The sequence below is a fragment of the Aythya marila genome (genome assembly GCF_965140915.1).
Source record: "Aythya marila genome assembly, chromosome: 1".
In the NCBI taxonomy this organism is placed as follows: Eukaryota; Metazoa; Chordata; class Aves; order Anseriformes; family Anatidae; genus Aythya; species Aythya marila.
Genome location: NC_139042.1, coordinates 25,798,448 through 25,821,883, shown reverse-complemented (window position 1 = coordinate 25,821,883; position 23,436 = coordinate 25,798,448).

Here is a 23,436-nt window from a genome sequence, read left to right as displayed (position 1 = left end):
AAGATAAAAATGAAGAAGCCAGAGAAGCAAGAAAGTAAAAAAAGGGATTGGGATATGGAGCATGAGGGTAATAGAGAGGGCACATGACTTGCTGAGAACAGGAACCAAACTACAAGCAAAAAAAAGAAACAGGATGAGGACCTGAAACAAGATGAGAATTAGACTTGCATAAACTTTGGAAGGGGGTGATGGAGATCTATGAGATCTCAAGAATTGTTTTATAGATACATCCCCGTGTCACTGCTGGGTGGCTATAAAACTCTGCCCAGGGTCATTTTCCTCAGTGCAGCTACCAAGTGACTTAATAGGCAGTGACTCATTAAAGACAGACTGTCATTCTGTCTTGCATATGGCACCATACATAATTTTCTGTTTATGACAAGGATTGTGAAATGGGGAAAATGCTTATTGAAGTTGCAAACATAAAACTAGGCAATAATACTAGTATGCCAGAGAACAGGGCCTGGATCTGAAATGATGTTGACCGGTGGGAGACATGGTCATAAAAATATATGAAATTCAGTAGGGAAAAATGCACTTTAAGAAAGAGGATTCAGACACATGAATAATATATTGGGGAACAATTTGTTCAAATGAATTCTTCTGAAAAGGACCAGGAGAGAGATGGCTTTATTCTCAAAGCTGAACATGAGTCAGTACCCATGTTACTACAAAAAGACATCATGTTCTACAGATGTACAATCTGAAAAAGACGTGTTTAGTAAACTTTCCACTTAGGGCAGAAAGGATGTTACATCTGAGATGGAACATCAAATTGGGGGTGGCAGATTGAAGAAAACATGAAAACTAATTGCAGAAAGTTCAGTAGAGAGCAGAGAAACTGATCAGAAAATAAATAATTGTTTGATTTTTTAAACTGGAGGAAAGTGAAAGGTGACAGGAGATCTGGGATACTGCTGGGATACATAAAAGCTTGATAGAAAGAGAGAAGGAATAAAACATTCTTACATTATTGTGATGAATGCAACAATTAACGAGTTTAAATCATAAAACTAAGATTGAACACTAGGAAAAACTAATATGAGTAATAATATGAGTGTCAGGTACTGAAATAGACTGTGGTAGAAGCTTTCCATCACTGGACATCTTTCAAAAATAGTTAAGAAAACATTTGTAATGAATAATACTCAAAAGCTGATCTTGAGCTAGGGCATATACAAAAGGATCCCCTCAAGGAGCCTTCTTTCAGTCCAGTCTTGATTTTCCAGAAGAATTTTGATTTCTCTCTGGAGATGAATCACTAGCACTGGGCTGGGATCCCTGAGAAAGAGGAACAGAGACTGCTGTTTCTGACCATTTTTGTTTTATTTTTGTTTACTTCATTGTCAGACTACATAATGTTTCCCTAAAGGAGAGATGACTTACAGTGACCTTATTTCTGCTATGACTTGCCTGAGAGACTGTAAAATCACACGCACTAACAAAGAAAAAAAAACACACACACACACACACAAAAAAAAAAAAAAAAAAAAAAAAAAAAAGGAAGAAGAGCTACGTATTTGCTCTGTAACTCTTTCCAGGTGCAAGACATTAGTTGTTTGTCAATCAGAGGTTATTCTCAGCTTGTCATTCAGATAACTGTTAAGTCTCCTGTACATACTCAGACCAGAAGATTCCTAAAAGAGAACAAATAATTTTGAAATTAAATTCTAAGCCTGCAAATGTTGCAAATGCAGTCCTAATTTATCTTTAATACCAGATTATTTATAATTATTCTTTCTATAGAATATGATAAGAATCAACATTTCCTTTCAAACTGATAAGAATAAACACTTGTTTAAAAAAAAAATTGCCTGTAAGTGCATGAGTGGGACATACTTGTTCATATTCATCATAAGAAACATAAGAATATTTTTAGACAAGGTTTTTCTTTTACAGTATTAATAAACCCTTGAGTATTTCTCAGAATTGATTTTAATAGCCAAGAAGGCTATTGGAATCACTTCCCGAATTGGTTACAATTTTGCAAACACACCTTTCTCAGATTCATTTGGCATCTATGGAAAAACACTGGAAAGGAAGGGAGGAAGGGAGAAAAGGCAGAGAAGAAAGGAGAAAAGAAGAGAGACACAAGGGGCATGGCCTTTCAGTTACCATAGGTAGCTTTTGAAAATGTGTATTTTCACTGAAATTTATTCTGAACCCAAACATGTACATGAGTATATCCCTCACCTGTAATCATTCTGTTTTAGTGAATGATATTTTTATCTTGCCCGTGTCTCTAAAATGATGCTTGTGGAGTACACTTAGATAACATTATGTAGGTTGATTACAATGTGGTGACATTCTACAAAAATAAAGTAATCTGGTTTGGATTGACTACAGAAATTGAAAAATGAGGGACAAACCAAGTATATACTTGCTAACAAATGTTTTCCTTCTTACTGTATGTGGTTGTAGTGAACACATGCAAGCCAGTAAAGACTGTGGTTTGTAAGATATACTTGTGTATTGTACTGCATTTCTGGTTATGAGGACATGTGATTCAATCAGCTGTATTCAGGCAGACTTTCTTTATTGAAAGCATATTCTTCACGTAGCAAAAGTAATGCTTGCTTTGGATTAATAGCATGGCAGGCTCAGTCATAACTAGTGATGTCTACAATTGAGTTGGAGTAGTGCCCAGTAATGTCTTTGCACTATCTGTGGGCATATGGAGTACAATGAAAGTGGCTAAATCAGATCTGTGCTCCCATAAGTGTAAATGACATGGATACCACTGGTCATGTGGATTTACCTGCACCTATGGGAACTCACAGAAATGGTCCACTTGTTATGGAATGTGTCAAATGTCATGTGGAAATCTCTATGAACAATCAGCATGTGAAAAACAAAGGAGATTCCAGCTTACCTGAATACTCTTTCTTATAGGTTCAGTTTCCTGATCTTGCGTTGGGGAAGTACAAAAAATGTGAGATGCCTAAAACACATGTGATGTACACAAATATAATATATGAAAGGATCCCAAGGCCTGAATCTTGTTTCTTCCTCACCCTAGAAATAACAGACTACGGCACAAAGGCATATTTTTCAGGCAGCAGATGAAAAACAGTAGACTCTGAAGAGTTCCCAAGAGCCTGCAAGGTCAAGCCGCAAGAAAGTCAGAGAAAGGTTGAACCTCTTCTCCAGCAAAACAGATGAAAAATATCCATTAAAATAATGGTAATAATAATAGAAAAATGAGACAGTCAAATAACAAATATTTCTCTGCATCTTTTGTTCTCCAAAAGCAGATGCTACATGTTGAGTTCAGATCCATGTACTACTGTTAATAAATTTGCTCTCTTACACACTGCTTTTCAATGATACAGTCAAAACATTACACAGAGGGTCAGAGGAAGGTTTACTAAGGTTTGAATAAGTAAAATGCCAACCAGAATAACAGAAGATAACCCTTGGCTTTCAGTTATAGTCAACACCTGAACTTTAGTCTACTGACAATTTAAAAAGAACTACAAAATCTACCTTTTCCCACTTCATTTACCTCTGAACTAAGTAATGATTTGGAAGAGTTACTTTAGATGTTTAAAGGTGGTTTGTTTATTTTTTTTCCTTTGTGTTTGTTCAGTATGAAAAAGAAAGAAAACCCCAAACTTCATGATATACAGTCACCAGCATGAGAACAGCTTCTTAAAATGTAAAAATATGTCAAATTAAGGCAGGAAATGTTGCTGAGACTAGTCATCTCCTCTTCCTGGTAGAAACTGGTGTTTATGTGTAGCCTTCATGAGAAAGGAATTCTTGTCTGGGTTATCTTTGAACAGTTTGTACAAGAATATAACATGATTTGCTCTTATTTCTGTGGAAGAGGCCTATATAGACAATATTTATATAACTCTGTTTTCTCTAACATATTCTATTTTTGCCTGAAACCAAAATTACTTAATTTGTCATACAAGGCAATATGCTTTGTCCTTAGGGACTTTCAGAATGTATTATACAGAATTAAGGCCAGGTACTACAGTGTGTAAACCTTGCAACCTGAGAATTACTACTTTATAGGTATACTCAGACAAGAAAGTTAGAGAGAAGGTGACATGGACACAGAGGTTTGGGGGATAAAATTGCTTAGGAACTAAGTTTAAGCCCAAATCTTATATGTAGTCTGACCTATCATGGACCAACACTGGCATGTGTGTGACCAACCACCCAGTAAAGCTGAATCAAGAACCTAATCCAGCTGAAAATGGTACATTTCTTTTCCAGCTGGTCCCCAGCTTCCTGAGCCCACTTATCTCTCAGTCAGCTAAATTGCAGTGCTAGCACATGGGAAGAGGAAGGAATAAATAGCCATAAGCAGGAAAACGGGGAACAAAGTAACAGCAGGCAGCCACACCATCTTTATCTACCAACGGGTCATGTTATGCATTTATAACTTCAGTCTGAACAACTGGACGGCGTGAACTACTTTTGTCTACACGACACATTTCTGCCTTTGCACAACACTCAGTGTTATATAAGCAGAGCCAGTTAGTGGACTGTAATACATATATCTACATGGGAAGAAAAATTGTTTTGTCTTCAGATGGATTAGCTACCCAATCCACTTCACAACATAGCTCTGCAAACATGTATTCTGAGGTGCTTCAGGATGTGGTGGAGAGAAGAAATAAATTGCTTAATCAGGTCACTGAAGAAATTAATATGGAAACACAGATTCTGTAAAATAAAAATATGATAAATAAAATAAAATAAAATAAAATAAAATAAAATAAAATAAAATAAAATAAAAAAAATAATGAAAAATATACATAGAAAACCCTCTAGAATATATGAAGCTCTGCAAAAATCTTATGAAATGCCATTAATAACTTTTAAGCAAGTCCTCTCACATGAGTCCATGCTCACTGTGAGGATGTAGGGAGCAACCTGCAGCCATGCTAGTTAGAAGGGGCTGTGATGCTGAAGGCAGAGAGCAAACACCTCTCATGGACACACCATGCCCTGCCTCCTTCAGAGTCTCAGCTGTATTCATGTTGCCTGTGATTTACCAGAGAAACTTCTGAAACTTTTTCCATATCTACAAGTGCAGCTGTGTTTTCCCATTTTTATTTTGTTTTGTTTTATTTAAGGAAAATATACTTTGTTTTTCACGAACAATCTAAAGCCTGTGGATGCATTTTCCTGTGTTTGCTTTTCAGTTTGCTTTTAGGCTAGCATCTAAACAGAAATGTAAATCAAAGTTTGAACAAGAATGTTTTGAGAAATGCTGGAGAAGAGCTTTTTGGGTGGTGCCTTTAGGAAACTGTAAGATAAATCTCAATGCTCTTAGGAAAGCTGGACAAAAAGGCTTCTGCTTCCTGCCCAACCCACAGGAACAGTAATGATTGTTGTTTGAGTTAACTTAAAGAACAAACATTCAGTGGAAAAGGAGATGGTGTGTAACAGCTTGCCAGGAGATTCTAGGAAGTTGCTGATTTTATATTTCATGTCACAACACCTATGATTCTCCAAGTAAATAGAGAAAACATCTGAAGAAACACAGCTTTCCATATATGTTTTTATCTTTCCTGATATATGGCATAATCTGCGAATTAATATGCAGCATGCTAGATATGTGTATATTTATTCTATACTACCTGATGCCCTACCAGCTATCAATGAATGGAAGAACATTTCACACACACACTGTTCCTTTGTGTTACCTGACATGCAACTTCTATGCCCGAGGACTGCAGGCACAGCAGGCTAGAAGAATGCTTTTTTTTTTCTTATTGCAGCAGCTCCAAAGGAAATGTTTGCCACAGCTGACATTCAGGGTGGAGTAAATTTCCTTCAGCCCAGCAAACATTTCTCTAAGCACACAAATCCTGTGTCAGCCTTTCTTTGAAGACTTCAGTTTGCATGCAGCAGCTCTGCTGAGCAGTGGGCGTTCTTTTGCAATGCGGCTATGAATGAAATCATTGACATTATGCTGGGAACTATTTTTATAACATTTGGCAATGAAGTGTTTCAAAAGGTAAACTAGTCTAACAACATATTTTATAAATTCATAGAACTATATCACCAGCCAGCCCTAAAGGGAATAAAATGATTCTTCAAGTTTCCAGGAACTTTCAGTGATATTATTAACATTTGTTTTCACTTAGGTAATCCTAAAACATTAGTTTTGTTAAAAAATATTTAGGATAGATACAGATAGACATAGCTTTTGGCAGCATTTTAGGGATATTAATAATGACAACTGAAAGGTGAAATGATTGATTTTAAAGAATTCTGTATAAAGAGGGTGATGTTTAATTTTTCAATACAATACTAACTGGAAAAGACCCCCTAAAAAAGTTTTTTTGCTGAAAAAAAGGTACTGTTTTGAAAATGTAACATCAGTAAATGGGTCCAGCTGTAATTTTTAGATAGCCCCTCCACATCATTGACAATGATATCCATTGGAGCCAAAAATTCAGGAAAGCTTTGTCATTAAATTTCAGTATAACAACAGCTCATTTCTCTTCAAGTCAGTCTGGACATTTCCTTTACAACAAAGAAAGACAAAGAAAAGAGAATACTTTGGATACCTCTCTTCAAGTGAGGGCTGTGACCCTGGACATACCTTTGTCTCTCTAATAACTACGCAGATAGCCCAAAGAGATAGGTTACACTGGATAGATAATTTACAGATTGATACAGACAGATTAATTGAATTTCAGCTTAAATGCCTGTTTGCCTTACTTTAGTAATATTAACCTTATATCTATCTCCAACTTTGTCAAAGCTTTGACGAAATATAATCTTTATAATGGTACCCCATCTAAGGGTACCAGCATCATTTGGTTTCATATTAGTCCAAATCCAGCTCACCAAAAATATGAGATTGGATTCTCCTGCTCTGTCTCCACTATCCTATATGCAGAAAATCACACTATTATTTAGCAAAGAGCCTGATCACATTGACAGTTTCAGTTTGCCTTGAAGAGTTACTTACAATGTTATTTTCTGTTTGTGTGAATGTGATTTCCATGTAAGACGTTACTGGTTTAGAGAAGAGTTGGCATCTAGGCACAGGTGCAGGGTGTTCCTCAGTTCCAGGGTCAGATCAGGTGCAAAAGAAGAGCAAGTAGGAGAGACTAGGCCAGACAAGAACAATCCTGAGTGTCTAGCTGAGGAAAAGTGATGTTATTGGAAGGGAAGAAAAGGTAGAAGACATGAAAAAATGAAGTTCTCTGGGCTGGAGGTATTTCAGCATCTTTCTTTACAGAACTACAGTATTATGTATCTGCTTGCAAAATATTGAGTGTACCTTTATATTTTCCATTAAGAAAAATCACATCTGCATTTTATGTAGTCATTACAGGTATACGATGTTACTTCTAAAATTAAATACATATGTTGCTCATTGAAAGATGATAATAAATATAGAAAGTACCTCTAAGAATTTGTACTTGTACCTGAATTCCTCGAATAATGTTCTAGGAAAATAACCAAATCAACTCTGGTACATTTTTTCAGTAGTTAATGATTACCATATGTGAGTGTCATGGATGTCAATAACAAATCTGGAGGGGGTGTATACACGTAGAACTTTTATAAGGAAAAAAGATTACTTAAACCAAAGTAATTGGGCCAAAAAGAGAGCATACAAATACACTGGTTCTTCTCTAGTAATTTAAATTTGATTTCATATTATTTTTCTTGATGATATCAAAGTGCTAGGCACATTGAAATTAAATTCTCTGCATTTTTTTCCATAAATGAGACTCCTTTGCCATGTGTGCACATATCAGTTTTTCCCTCCGTCTCTTGTAACTTTGATACATTTTACAACACCTGCAACAGAGAGACTCAGAGATTCTTCTGTACATTGTAAGCTGTTCTACACAGCATGAATCTTCAAAGACTGAAGAAAATCCACTGACTTGGAGAGGAGACCTGTTCCCTTGATGGAAAAGATGTATTTATTTAACAGCTATTTTGCAGCATGCCATATAGTGTATGCTCAGGAAACAGGATAGAAAATTAACAAATACTGTGGAAAATCTCATTCTAATATTAAATCATCTTATGCCTTGGAGCTTCACTTAAGAAATAAGTCTGTGCTAGCTACATCAGAATGCTTTATTTTGTGTGGCTGTAGACTCATTGCTACAGAGAACAGAGGCACCAGGCCAGACCTACTGTCCTAGAGATTAGTTTCTTGCCAGCATCCCAGATGTAGGGTGTTGCAGCAAGAGCAGAGACTCATCTGGCCCTTGGATGATCTTTTTCTGATCTTCAGTGAGGGCACTGCTGATACTGCCAGAGTGAGGTTGACCATATACCATATACACAGTGATTAGAAGCCCTGGGGGCTGAATAGAAGGGCATGGGAGCAGAGGTGAGGTTCTTGCCTGCTGTGGCAGGTTGACTTTGTCTGGCTGGCAAACGGCCAGTGAGCCACCCTTACTCCTCTTTCTCAATAGGACATGGTGAGAAAATAAGAAGGAAAAGTTTATAGGTCGATATGAAAACAGGAAGACCAGTTGGCAATTACCATCATGGGCAACACTGACTCTGGTTAGAAAAAAAAAAAAAAAAAAAAAAAGGCAGTTAAAAACAAAGAAAAATGAGAAACAAAGACTAAAACACCTTATCCCTATCCCCTTCTTCCCAGGCTCAGCTTCACTTCTTTGTTCCCCTGCTTCACTGGGGGCTCCTCCATGGGCTGCAGCATGGAGATCTGCTCTGCCGTGGGACCCATGGGCTGCAGGGGCCACTCCACAGGCCGCAGGGGAGTTTCTGCTCTAGCACTTGGAGCACCTCCTGCCCTCCTTCTTGGTGGAACAGGCTACCTCCCATCTGGCCTTGGTGTCTGCAGGACTGTTTCTCACATTTTTGCATTCCTCTCTTCCAGCTGGTGTGCAGGTTTTTAACCTTAAATGCAGTTTCCTAGAGGCACCATCAGTATTGCTGCGGGGCTCAGCTGTGGCCTGTGGTGGGTCTATTGGATCTGTCTGAAATCAGCTGGCCAGTCCCTGGGCTCTCCTCAGAGCTTCTGAAATTCCCCACTAACCAAAACCTTGCCACAAACACCCAATACACCAACCACGGATAAGGGCCCAGATAGGAACAGATTCCTATTTATATATATGTATGTATCCTCGGGGTCAACACCTAGCTTTTTAACAAGCAGCTGACCTAACTTCAAAGTTAAGCTGTCTTTGAGGAGTGGTTGGACCAGCTGACCGCTAGAGGTACCTTCCAACTTAAATTATTTTACACACCTGACACCAAGAAGGCTTTGTCTCCTGGAGAGATTGCATTTTATTTCCCCAAGTGTCTCTATTTGTCTACAGTCAGAACTCTGTGTTGGACTACTACCAGAACAATACTCAGCAGTAGCATGCATTGTAAAACAAAACAAACAAACAAAAAAAGTATTGCACTGACTACGTGTACAGTATGGATTTTTCCCAATGATCTCTCTACTAAAGGGACTTGCTTCCTCTTACTACCACAGAGAAATTGATTAGTCAAAATTATGAGTGAAGCACAGAGATATAGATACAAGATAAAGTACACAACTGCCTATTTACAAAGGCTTTCTCAGCAGCAATTTCCACTGTTGCTCTCAGACCTGATACCTACCAATCTACCTATCTCCTTTTAGTATTTAAGAAAACAAATATTCCTACCTCTATAGATTTTCAACATGACTCTCTTTATCAGCTGCTGAGGTAAAAATTCACCTTAAAATAATAGAAAACAGATGAGAAAAAATAAGTGGAATACAAATTAACATTAATCAAAAATTACTCATTAACTTTCTTTAACTTTCATTAACAGGCTTGTTTTTTTTAATCTGATTTTCAGTGGAAGGTCTACATGAGATATTTGAGCTGTATAAATAGGTCAGAAAAATCTTCTCAGATTATGAAGCATTATACCATACAGATATCAAGTTCTGATGAAAAATTGTATTAATCAGTGACAAATCAACTATATCTCCTTTTGTATTTCATGTTGGCTTTCCCATGTGCTGCTATAATTTATGTCCACAGCACACGCTGTAGCATCCAAGAGCATGTTCCAGTAAACTAGAAAATAAAACAGGATCTGTGAGACAGGGAAGGAATACAAATAATATCCCTCTTAAACAATGGCTTTGTCAAATACAGTGAAAGGAAATTCAGATCTTTTTAAAGAAAGATACTAGTTTCATCAATGTATGTCAAGCATCTGTCAGGGCTGCTTATGACGGAAGAACGGAGAAATTCATTAACTGTCTATGCAAGCCCAGCTAAGGTGATATAGAGAAACACATAAAGGACAGTAAGAAAGAGAATCAGATGCATAAAAAACACATTTTAGAGCTGGTGTGTTGGAAGGAAAGCTGTAGAATTTCTTGGAAGACAGTTTCTCAGTAGGACTGGAAAAGCAAACCTATGGTTAGTTGTAACTTCAGTCACCCATAGCGCCCATGACCAGAGTGAACCTTCAAAGTTTAAAGCCAAGAGTGAAGAATCCAGTTTTCTGTTATTTGACAAAAACTCTATCAGTTAGGTTAGTGAGACAATACTTCAGCCATATTCATGATGTCCAGGCAGAGGCAGCTGAATTTAGAATGTAAATAAGGAACTTTAAGTCCCTCTGTAGACGGTAAGGCTTTGGGGAGGGGAACTTAGGAAGGAGGGGTGTCAACACATACATTAAGAACCCACCTCTCTAGTTTACTGGAAGAGAGCCAAAAATTGAAGTTACTTCACATATTTTTTGCATTCTTCAGGTCAGGTCACTTCAATGGAAAATATTCTTACTCTTTATGAGAGCAAGGCTGCATTTTAGCTCAGTCTTCTGATCCATTTAAATAAATAAATAAATACAAAAAACACTTCCTCACAGTCCTTGAGCTTTCAATTCTTTAGTTTTCTCATTTAGACAAATATTTTGTGCTCTGATTTATTTTATAATAAAATAAATAAATAAATAAAAACAAGTTGGATTAGCCAGATTCTCCTAATCTGATTTCTGTTGTTACATTGGATTTGAGTTTGAAAAACAAGCATGTGGAAAAGTGATACCTTTTTATTTTTATATACATGAGGTGCAAAAGGGGTGGGACAAGTATATATTTTAAGGCAGAGGTTTTGCCTTTTTTTTTTTTTCACATTTTATTTCTGTCTGGAAATGACCCTACCAGATTTTATCCTGGCTATTGGTTATTTTATATCTATACACACACAAAAAGCACTTGCAAAAGCACTTGCAAAGCAAGGAGACAGCAACCACGTGCTATTATTCAAATTCTGGACTCTCCGTTTAAGGCTGAAAACATCCAGTTTACAAAACAAAATTGGTCATTTCAAGAATTTAGGAACAAAAAGTGTGATCCTTTCTGCTTTAATTTGAATGAAATTATATCTATTACATTTGATAAGTATAAAAATTGAATTCGGACAAATAAGGATGAATTTTTGTGCTACATCACCAATAGCTATGCGAAAACATCACAAAATTGTTTATATGTACAGAGAAAAAAATAATAAGCTCAACATTACAATGCTGTCTGAAAGGTTATATACAAAGAAACTTTACAATTTCAGTTATTTCATAGCTAGAACTTAGAACTTGTTCATCAACATCCAAAGTTTAAATGACGGGCTACTAAATTTTACCTTCAAGAGGCTCTGGATTAGATGTTTAATGAATCATAACATCAAAGACTGTTAACAGGTCACACTTAAAAAGAAATCTTTTTGTATAAGAAACTTACTAAGAAGCAGGCCCATTCCCCTTTACTTCTAACAAAGAATTGTGGATTTTGTTTTGTATTGTTTTGTTTTGTTTTGAACCTCAGTAGGTTCAAAAAAAAAAAAAAAAAAAAAAAAAGACTCTTTCCAGCAGAGTAATTATGCAAATTAAAATTGCCTGTTATATTATAGATGTTAATCAAACATTTTGATTAACTCCATACAAAGAGTCCTTTGAAGCCTGCTTTAAAGGTGGAGAAAACTGCATTTGGTTCTACACAATTCACACTCCATAGATAGATAAATCACAGATATTTGGGCAATTTCCCTTCTAAAATTGGAAAGGCAATTAACATAACATAACACTTCCTTTGATGGAAGTCCCTTTGTGCTGACCGTTGTCTAAGACTTTTCTAGTATCCATATGCAAAATGACATTTTTATTTTTTGAAAATTAATTCATGGTGTTAGTGAAATTATTGTGTTTACCATGGTGATCTGTCTTGTTGTACCATAAAGTATAGAGCAACTGCCTTCCTAGTTATGGAATGGATATGCCATACTATTTCCAAGTACACTTACTGCAGCAACTGCCTTTGTTCAGACCCTTTCAGCTTCTCAAGGCATTTCCATTCCCATTTGCAGACAGGCCCTTCCTAGGATCAAGAACAGAAAACCTCTTGTTTTTCCACAGCCTGTGCTGAAGCCTTGCTCATGGTACAGTACTGTGCAATTCTTCTCTTTTACAATGCATGGCTATTGAAAGTGTGATTACTGGAGAATTTGTTGGCAATCTTTACTGGGTAAATAACAAGTGATCACAGGTAGATAGATTAGGCAGATCAGGCACAGGTAGGCGGATAGATTTTCATAAGGTATTAAATTACTCTCTAACTTCCTTCTTTTCTTTTTTTTTTTTTTTTTTTTTTTTTCCCACCCTATCTTTATACAAACATCCACATATTTAATTTCTGGCAATGTGAAAAATTATTTCCAGTCTCTCCATTCACTACAGAGGAAACTGGGAATGAAGCTTATGCTGAAATACTACTGAATTGCCAAAAAAAAAAAAAAAAAAAAAAAAAAAAAGTAGTTTGTTTTATAAACCTTTCCAAAGTGGTTAAAAAGCACTGTGTTGCTTTTCCATAGGTATAGTCATTCACTCAAAATATTCCACTCTGCTCAATCATGAGTACTAGGAATGGAATGACTCATTTCTTTTCCCAGCTCACCACCCTCTTTCAGTACTCATTTCTAGTTTGCCTGCTATACAAGAAAGATAAAGTTTAAAGCATATGGCAAGAAAAGTCAGAAAACAGAAGTCAGCATGTACTGAATAATATGTTGGTGAAGTCAACCAGCTCCTCTCCAACTTTATGGTCTGGTTGGAAACATAGTGAAATCAATGAGACTGTTCCTACTCACTTCCACACACATTGGTGTAGTGGTTTTACTCAGTTGGACAGCCAAGCTCTACCATTACTGCTCTCTCACTCCCCCTCCTCAAAGGGAAAGGGGGAGAAAATATGATGGAAAGGGCTCAAGGGTTGAGATAAGGACAGGGAGATCACTAAAAAATTATTGTCACGAGCAAAACAGACACAGCATAGGGAGATCAATGTAATTTATTATATGCAATTAATAACAAGCTATAAATGTGAGAAAATAATAGCTAACTAAAAACACCTTCAGCTCCCCCCACCCCTCATCCCCCCGCCCCATCTGTCCTCTTCTACATCTATCCTCTTCTACATCCCTTCCACAGGAAAACGGGGAATGGGGACTGTGTTCAGTCCATAGCACTTTATTTCCGCTGCTCCTTCACAGTCCCTCTCTACCCCGGTTCCACGTGGGGTCCCTCCCACAGGATGCCATCCTTCCCGAACTGATCCTGCAGGGGCTGCCCACAGGCAGCAGCTCTTCAAGAACTGCTCCCACATGGCTCTGTACCACGGGGTCCATCCATCCCCCAGGAGCAAACTGCTCCAGCATGGGTCCCCCATGGGTGGGCGGCAGCTCCCCTCAGACCCCCTGGTCCTGTGTGGGCTCCTCTCCACGTGCTGCAACTCCTGCCTTGGGCCTGCTCCTGCTGGGGCTCTCCATGGGCCGCAGCCTCCTCCAGGCCACATCCACCTGCTCCACTGGGGGCTTCTCCACGGGCTGCAGCATGGAGATCTGCTCCATGTGGGACTCATGGGCTGCAGGGAGACAGCCTGCTCCACCAGGGGCCTCTCCACAGGCCACAGGGGAACTGCTGCTGCCTGCCTGCAGCACCTCCTGCCCTCCTGGTGCACTGACCAGGGGGCTGCTGGGCTGGTTCTCACTCCTCTCTCCTAGCTGCTGTTGCACAGCAGTTTTGTTTTGTTTTGTTTGTTTTCCCCTTTCTTCAATCAGCTGTCCAAGAAGCACAACTAATGTCTCTCATGGCTCAAGTCTGACCAGCAGCAGGTTCCTTTTGGAGCCAGCTGGAGCTGGCTCTGATCTAACATGGGGCAGCTTCTGGACTCTTCCAGCAGAGATCACCCTCCAATCCCCCCTCTACCAAAACCTTGCCACATGAACTCAATACAATTGGTCATATTCTTTGTTGGCTTTCAAGGCCAGTCTGGCAAGGACATATGCACCAAAGACTCTTGAACAATGTTATTAAATGATATACTCAATTATAGCATGTTCTTCACATAATAAAACATCGTTGCTCAAGTTTTCCACCTAACCAGGAGGTGATATCCAAAATATGATCAATGAAATCTACTAATAATTTTTCAGATGTGTTCAAATTCCTGAGCCTAATTTTAGACCACCTGCCTGTTAGCTTGAACTGGGTGTAAATATGGAAAAGAAAGAGAAGCAGTCTGTTGAACATGGGCTTTATTTCAAAGCATATAACTACTCTGGCATTTGGCATTGCCTCAACATGGCTATGGGCAAGCAGCCACATTACAAACTTAAAGACATTTTGTGAACTTAAGCTATAATTTTGGAAACAGCTTGCTGCTTATCCATTGAAAACTAATACTGTTTTTTTCCAATGTGCTCTTCATTTGCTGGAAAATTCAGCTATTCCTTGTATAAAGCCAGAAATGCCTGTATATCTCTGCTTTGTTATTTCCCAAAAGCAGAATGGTACATTGAATGGTAAAATAAGTAACATAAGCAATCCTTGGAAGAAAAGAGAACATTTCTCATAGCATCTGATGTAAACACACATCTGCAATAAACACCATTCAAAGGGCTTAACTGGAGGACAACATGAGCATTAAAGTGCAATACTTTGTTTGATTTTTGGTACTTCATGGTGTCCTGGTTTCAGTTAGAACAGAATTAATTTTCTTCCTAGTAGCTGGTGGAATGCTGTGTTTTGGCTTAGGATGAGAAGAGTGCTGATAACACCCCGATGTTTTAATTGTTGCAGAGCAGTGCTTATACCAAGCCAAGGACACCTCAGACTTTTGCTCTGTCCTGCCAACAGGCAGGCTGGGGGTACAGTAAGAGCTGGGAGGGGACAGACCCAGGACAGGTGACCCGAACTAGCCAAAGGGGTATTCCATACCATCTGACGTCATGCTAAACAATATATAGGGGTGGCTAGCCGGGGGGAGGGGGCCGGACTGCTCGGGGTTAGGCTGGGCATCGGTCAGCGGGTGGTGAGCAATTGCATTGTGCATCACTTGTTTGTACATATTATTAGTAGTAGTACTATTATCATCATTGTATTATTATTATTATTATTATTATTATTATTATTATTATTATTATTTTCCTGTCTTATTAAACTGTCTTTATCTCAACTCACGAGCTTCACTTTCCATTTCTCTCCCCCGTCCCAGAGAGGGAGGGGGGAGGGTGAGCGAACAGCTGCGTGGTGTTTAGCTGCCAGCCGGGTTAAACCACGACAGTCTTTTTGGCGCCCAACGTGGGGCACGAAAGGTTGAGATAACGGCAGATCTGACCAGAGTGTGTTAAACTAAAATTGGTATAAGTATTAGACCTGCTTAATAGTCACTTGTCATAATGCTGATTGCTTTAATCTCAACTGTGCTGCGCCTGTTTTCCAAATTGAGTATTATAGCACGTTATTTTCCGTATGTGCTCTCTGTCATGTTGTTTATCCTCTCCGGGCCCTGGTTTCAGACCATTATGGTACTGTGTGTTGTATCAGTGGCTTATGAGATGATGAAATATCTGGCCATGACTCTAACCTGGTATTTGTACTCAGTAACATCTTCGATTCTATACTTTGGAAACTGTATTTTGGAAACTATTAGCAATTGTATCTGTTGCCTTTTTTCATTAGGGAGTCAATCTGTGGAGGGGAAAGGGGAAGATAATTTTTCTTACTTGATCACTCTCCCTTTCTCCTTCACCACCCCTGTACCCTCCTTGATCACTCTCCCTTCCTCCTTCACCACCCTCTTATCCTCCGAGTTTATTACAATAGCTCTCCAAGATATTGAATATCCTTGGGATACTCAGACCAGCATAGTCCTGTTGTTCTGCCTCCTGAATGCACTTCAGGTTCTGCTTAAAGTTAAACAACTACTTAGGAAGCTCATCCGGAGATCTGCCCGGAGGCAGTATAGTTGTGGGTGGCAGGGAGTATGGGAGGATATGGGCAGGCATCTAGACCAGTTGGCACCCCCAGTGTTTTGGAAATTCACCCCTGAACAAGTGCAAAATCCTCAAAAACTGGCAGAATGCTTGAATAAAAGGTGTCGCGATTCGGGAAGTTCCAAAGTAACACAAATCATTGTAACATGCTGGGGCCTGGCTCATGCCTATCGAGCTGCCATGGATACTGCTATCAACTTAGTGACAGACCCTGCGGCCACTCCAAGTCCCGTGACAGATCCAACGGCCACTGTGACCCCTACGGTGGACTCTGCAGCCGCTCCAGTCCCAGCTTCTGCAGATGCTCCAATCCCAGCTCCTGCAGCCACTCCAGTCCCAGTTCCTGCAGCCGCTCCAGTCCCAGCTCCTGCAGCCGCTCCAGTCCCAGCTCCTGCAGCCGCTCCAGTCCCAACTCCTGAAGCCACTCCAGTCCCAGCTCCTGCAGCCGCTCCAGTCCCAGCTCCTGAAGCCGCCCCAGTCCCAGCTCCTGAAGCCGCCCCAGTCCCAGCTCCTGAAGCCGCCCCAGTCCCAGTTCCTGCAGCCGCTCCAGCTCCGGTTCCTGCAGCCGCTCCAGCTCCGGTTCCTGCAGCCGCTCCAGTTCCAGCTCCTGCAGCCGCTCCAGCTCCGGTTCCTGCAGCCGCTCCAGCTCCAGTTCCTGCAGCCGCTCCAGTTCCAGCTCCTGCAGCTGCTCCAGCTCCGCTTCCTGCAGCTGCTTCAGCTCCTGCAGCCGCTCCAGCTCCTGTAGCTGGGTCAGAGAAACGAGCTGTAGCAGTGCAAGTTGACCCTGCAGAGGGTATTCCAACCTCTGTGGCAGACCCTATAACAAGGTCAGAGAAACGAGCTGTAGCAGTGCAAGTTGACCCTGCGGAGGGTATTCCAACCTCTGTGGCAGACCCTGTAACAAGGTCAGAGAAACGAGCAGTAGCAGTGCAAGCTGCCCCTGTAGAGAAGGTGAAAAAATGGTATAGAGATTCAGGTCGTTTAGAACGCAGAGAGTCTTCTGCCAAATCTAGGTATAGAGACGACGGAGACGACGACGACGCTGGGCCATCAAGGGTTCAGGAGGAGGAAGATGAGGATGCCGAAAAATCAACAGTAACTACCCGAAGCCTAAACGAGCGTGAATTACGAGATGTGCGAAAAGATTTTGGTCGCTGTATAGGTGAGCAGCTTGTCACCTGGCTGCTCCAATGCTGGGACACTGGAGCCAATTGTGTGGAATTAGATGGCAGGGAAGCCAAGCGACTGGGATCCCTTGCTAGAGATGCAGGCATTGACAAAGCAATTGCAGATGGAGCACAATCTCACAGCCTCTGGAGGCGTCTCCTCTCAGCTGTGAGGGAAAGGTATCCCTTCAAGGAAGAACTTTTATGTCTACCAGGCAAGTGGACCACTATGGAGAAGGGAATCCAGTATCTGAGGGAATTAGCCGTACGGGAAGTGATTTATGAGGATCCAGACCTCAGACAAACATCCAAAGATCCAGATGAAGTCAGGTGTACGCGACCCATGTGGCGGAAGTTTGTACGGAGTGCACCATCATCATATGCCAGCTCATTGGCAATAATGGCCTGGAAAGAGGATGAGGAACCCACAGTGGATGAAGTGGCTAAACAACTCCGGCAGTACGAAGAAAGTCTCTCCTCTTCCTTACAGGCCTGCGTCTCAGCTGTGGAGAAACTTTCTGAAGAGTTCCACCAACTTAAAGAGAATCTATCTTCATCCCCACCTGAACCAACCAGTGTCCACCGACCAAAAGAGAACACTGTGGAGAAACTTTCTGAAAAGGTTCACCAACTTGAAGAGAGATTATTCTCCTCCGTACCTGTACAGAGCAGTGTCTCAGCTATCAGGGGTAGTCGTTCATCCACACAAGGAAGACGATATGGTGGGTACTCACCCCGTGCTACCCTGTGGTTTTACTTACGAGACCATGGAGAGGACATGAGAAAATGGGATGGAAAATCTACCGCGACCCTAGAGGCACGGGTATGTGAGTTGCAAAAGAAAACAATCAGGAAGAAGGGATTCTCTGAAAAGTTTGCTGCTCCAACTTCCAGCAGACAGTCCTTCAAACACAGAAACGAAGAAGATTCCGACCAGGATTAGGGAGGCCCTGCCTCCAGCCAGGGGGAGGAAAGGGATAATCGAGTTTATTGGACTGTGTGGATTCGATGGCCTGGCACATCAGACGCACAGAAGTATAAGGCTTTAGTAGACACCGGTGCACAATGCACTATAATGCCATCGAGCTATAAAGGACCAGAGCCCATCTATATTTGTGGAGTGACAGGGGGATCTCAGCAGTTGACTGTATTGGAGGCTGAAGTGAGTCTGACTGGGAATGAGTGGGAAAAGCACCGTATTGTGACTGGCCCGGATGCTCCATGTATCCTTGGCATAGACTATCTCAGAAGAGGATATTGCAAGGACCCAAAAGGGTTCCGGTGGGCTTTTGGTATAGCTGCCTTAGAGACAGAGGGCATTAAACAATTATCTACCTTGCCTGGTCTCTCAGAGGACCCCTCTGTTGTGGGGTTGCTGAGGGTCGAAGAACAGCAAGTGCCAATTGCTACCACAACTGTGCACCGGCGGCAATATCGCACTAACCGAGACTCCCTGATTCCCATCCATAAGCTAATTCGTCAATTGGAGAGCCAAGGAGTGATCAGCAAGACTCATTCACCTTTCAATAGTCCCATATGGCCAGTGCGAAAGTCTAATGGCGAGTGGAGACTAACAGTGGACTATCGTGGCCTGAACGAAGTCACGCCACCACTGAGTGCTGCAGTGCCGGACATGCTGGAACTTCAGTACGAACTTGAATCGAAGGCAGCCAAGTGGTACGCCACAATTGATATCGCTAATGCATTTTTCTCCATCCCTCTAGCAGCAGAGTGCAGGCCACAGTTTGCTTTCACTTGGAGGGGAGTCCAATATACTTGGAATCGACTGCCCCAGGGGTGGAAACACAGCCCTACCATTTGCCATTGGCTGATCCAGTCTGCACTGGAGCAGGGGGAAGCTCCTGAACACCTGCAGTACATCGATGACATTATTGTGTGGGGTGACACAGCAGAGGAAGTTTTCGAGAAAGGGAAGAAAATAGTCCAAATCCTTCTGAAAGCCGGTTTTGCCATAAAACAAAATAAAGTCAAAGGACCTGCACGAGAGATCCAGTTTTTAGGAATAAAATGGCAAGATGGACGTCGTCAAATCCCAATGGATGTGATCAACAAAATAACAGCTATGTCTCCACCAACTAACAAAAAAGAAACACAGACTTTCCTAGGTGTTGTGGGGTTTTGGAGAATGCACATCCCAAATTACAGTCTGATTGTAAACCCGCTCTACCAAGTAACCCGTAAGAAGAATGAGTTTGAATGGGGCCCTGAACAACGACAAGCCTTTGAACAAATTAAGCAGGAAATAGTCCATGCAGTAGCCCTTGGGCCAGTTCGAACAGGACCAGATGTAAAGAATGTGCTCTACACTGCAGCCGGGGAGAATGGCCCCACCTGGAGCCTCTGGCAGAAAGAACCTGGGGAAACTCGAGGTCGGCCCCTGGGGTTTTGGAGCCGGGGATACAGAGGGTCTGAGGCCCGCTATACTCCAACTGAAAAGGAGATACTGGCAGCATATGAAGGAGTTCGATCTGCTTCAGAGGTGGTCGGTACTGAAGCGCAGCTCCTCCTAGCACCCCGATTGCCGGTACTAGGCTGGATGTTCAAGGGAAGGGTCTCTTCTACGCATCATGCAACTGATGCTACATGGAGCAAGTGGATTGCACTAATTACTCAGCGGGCTCGAATAGGAAACCCCAGTCGCCCAGGAATATTGGAAGTGATTATGGACTGGCCAGAAGGTAAATACTTTGGGATATCATCAGAGGAGGAGGTGGGTCGTGCTGAAGAAGCCCCACTGTACAACCAGTTACCAGAAAATGAAAAGAAATATGCCCTGTTCACTGATGGGTCCTGTCGTATTGTGGGGAAGCATCGAAGATGGAAGGCTGCTGTATGGAGTCCTACACGACGAGTTGCAGAAGCTGCTGAGGGAGAAGGTGAATCGAGTCAGTTTGCAGAAGTGAAGGCCATTCAGCTGGCTTTAGACATTGCTGAACGAGAAAAATGGCCAGTTCTCTATCTCTACACCGATTCATGGATGGTAGCAAATGCCCTGTGGGGATGGTTACAGCAATGGAAGCAAAACAACTGGCAGCGTAGGGGCAAACCCATCTGGGCTGCTGCATTGTGGCAAGATATTGCTGCTCGGGTAGAGAACCTGGCTGTGAAAGTACGTCACGTAGATGCTCATGTGCCCAAGAATAGGGCTACTGAAGAACATCAGAACAACCAGCAGGTGGATCAGGCTGCTAAGATTGAAGTAGCTCAGGTGGATCTGGATTGGCAGCATAAAGGTGAATTATTTATAGCCCGATGGGCCCATGACACCTCAGGCCATCAAGGTAGAGATGCAACATACAGATGGGCTCGTGATCGAGGGGTGGACCTGACCATGGACGCTATAGCACAGGTTATTCATGACTGTGAAACATGTGCTGCAATCAAGCAAGCCAAACGGTCAAAGCCTCTTTGGTATGGAGGACGATGGCTGAAATATAAATATGGAGAGGCCTGGCAGATTGATTACATCACACTCCCTCAAACTCGCAATGGCAAGCGCCACGTACTTACAATGGTGGAAGCAACCACCGGATGGCTGGAAACATACCCTGTGCCTCATGCCACCGCCCGGAACACTATCCTGGGCCTTGAAAAGCAAGTCCTATGGCGACATGGTACCCCAGAAAGAATAGAGTCAGACAATGGAACTCATTTCCGAAACAACCTTATAGACACTTGGGCCAAAGAACATGGTATGGAGTGGGTGTATCACATCCCCTATCATGCACCAGCCTCCGGGAAAGTTGAACGATACAACGGACTGTTAAAGACTACATTGAAAGCAATGGGCGCTGGGACATTCAAAAACTGGGATACGCATTTGGCAAAGGCCACCTGGCTAGTCAATACTAGGGGATCTGCCAACCGAGCTGGACCTGCCCAATCAAACCTGTTACGTACTGTAGATGGGGATAAAGTTCCTGTAGTGCATGTAAAAAATATGCTGGGTAAAACAGTCTGGGCTACTCCTGCCTCAGGAAAAGGCAAACCCATTCGTGGAATTGTTTTCGCTCAGGGACCTGGATACACTTGGTGGGTGATGCAAAAGAACGGAGAGGTCCGGTGTGTACCTCAAGGAGATTTAATACTGGGTGAGAATAGCCCGTGAACTGAATTGTACCATCTTAATTGCTATATAATACTGTATGTTACCACTACCATGACTACTATAGGTGACTAATTAGAATGTATGGAAAATAGTGTAACCTGAGCATGACATAAATGGTATGGAATAAGGGGTGGATAGATGTCCTGGTTTCAGTTAGAACAGAATTAATTTTCTTCCTAGTAGCTGGTGGAATGCTGTGTTTTGGCTTAGGATGAGAAGAGTGCTGATAACACCCCGATGTTTTAATTGTTGCAGAGCAGTGCTTATACCAAGCCAAGGACACCTCAGACTTTTGCTCTGTCCTGCCAACAGGCAGGCTGGGGGTACAGTAAGAGCTGGGAGGGGACAGACCCAGGACAGGTGACCCGAACTAGCCAAAGGGGTATTCCATACCATCTGACGTCATGCTAAACAATATATAGGGGTGGCTAGCCGGGGGGAGGGGGCCGGACTGCTCGGGGTTAGGCTGGGCATCGGTCAGCGGGTGGTGAGCAATTGCATTGTGCATCACTTGTTTGTACATATTATTAGTAGTAGTACTATTATCATCATTGTATTATTATTATTATTATTATTATTATTTTCCTGTCTTATTAAACTGTCTTTATCTCAACTCACGAGCTTCACTTTCCATTTCTCTCCCCCGTCCCAGAGAGGGAGGGGGGAGGGTGAGCGAACGGCTGCGTGGTGTTTAGCTGCCAGCCGGGTTAAACCACGACACATGGCCTAGCTGAAAAAGATACCTCTTTGTTTCAGGTTTCTGAGGATACATAAAATGCTAATATTCAGCCTGAAGAAAACACTTTTAGAGTTGTACTTGCCAGTTTTGTCATAGTCACTTTTTCAGACAGAAATGTTTGTCCTGCTTCAGCTCTGCTGTTTTCCAAACCTACAAATCACCACTCAGTTCAAGGAAGATGGTTGGGAAAAACTGTTTTTTTTTAATGGTAACATCTCTAGAACTACATAAATATAATAAGTTAATCTTACCCTGGCTTACTCTTACTCTGTCTGTACTGGAAGGAACCAGTAACCCAAAGGGCAATTATTGTCTTCTGAGGTGAAGCTTAAGGGTATAGTCCGCTCGAGTGGGCAGACGAGCTCCACCACAACCGCTCTCTCACTCCCCCTCCTCAAAGAGGAACAGGGAGAAAATACAATGAAAAGGGCTCAAATATTGAGATAAGGACAAGAAGATCACGCAGTAATTATTGTAACGGGCAAAACAGACTCTGCATAGGGAGATAGTAAGATTTATTGCTTATTACTAACAAGCTAGAGAAGTTAGAAACAAAGGAAAGAAACCAAAAGCACCTTCCCCCCCATCCACCCTCTTCCACCTCCTCCCCCCGAGCAGCACAGGGGAACGGGAGAATGGGGGTTATGGTCAGTCTACAGCGCTTCTTCTCTGCTGCTCCTTCTTGGTCACTCTCTGCCGCTCCTTCTCGGTCACTCTCGTCCCCTGTGCTGTGGGGTCCCACCCACGGGATGCAGTCCTTGATGAACTGATCCAGCGTGGGCTTCCCACAGGCAGCAGCTCTTCCAGAACTGCTCCAGATATGGGTCCGTACCATGGGGTCCATCCCTCAGGAGAAAACTGCTCCAACCTGGGTCCCCTACGGGCAGCAGCTCCTGCCAGGTCACCTGCTCCTGTGTGGTCTCCTCTCCACGGGCTACAGGTCCGGCCTGGAATCTGCTCCGGCAGGGGTCTTCCACAGGCGGCAGCCTCCATCGGTGCAGGGCCACCTGCTCCACCGTGGTCTCCTCCACGGGCTGCAGCGTGGAACCCTGCTCCACCGTGGTACTCCATGGGCTGCAGGGGGACATCCTGCTTCACCATGGTCCT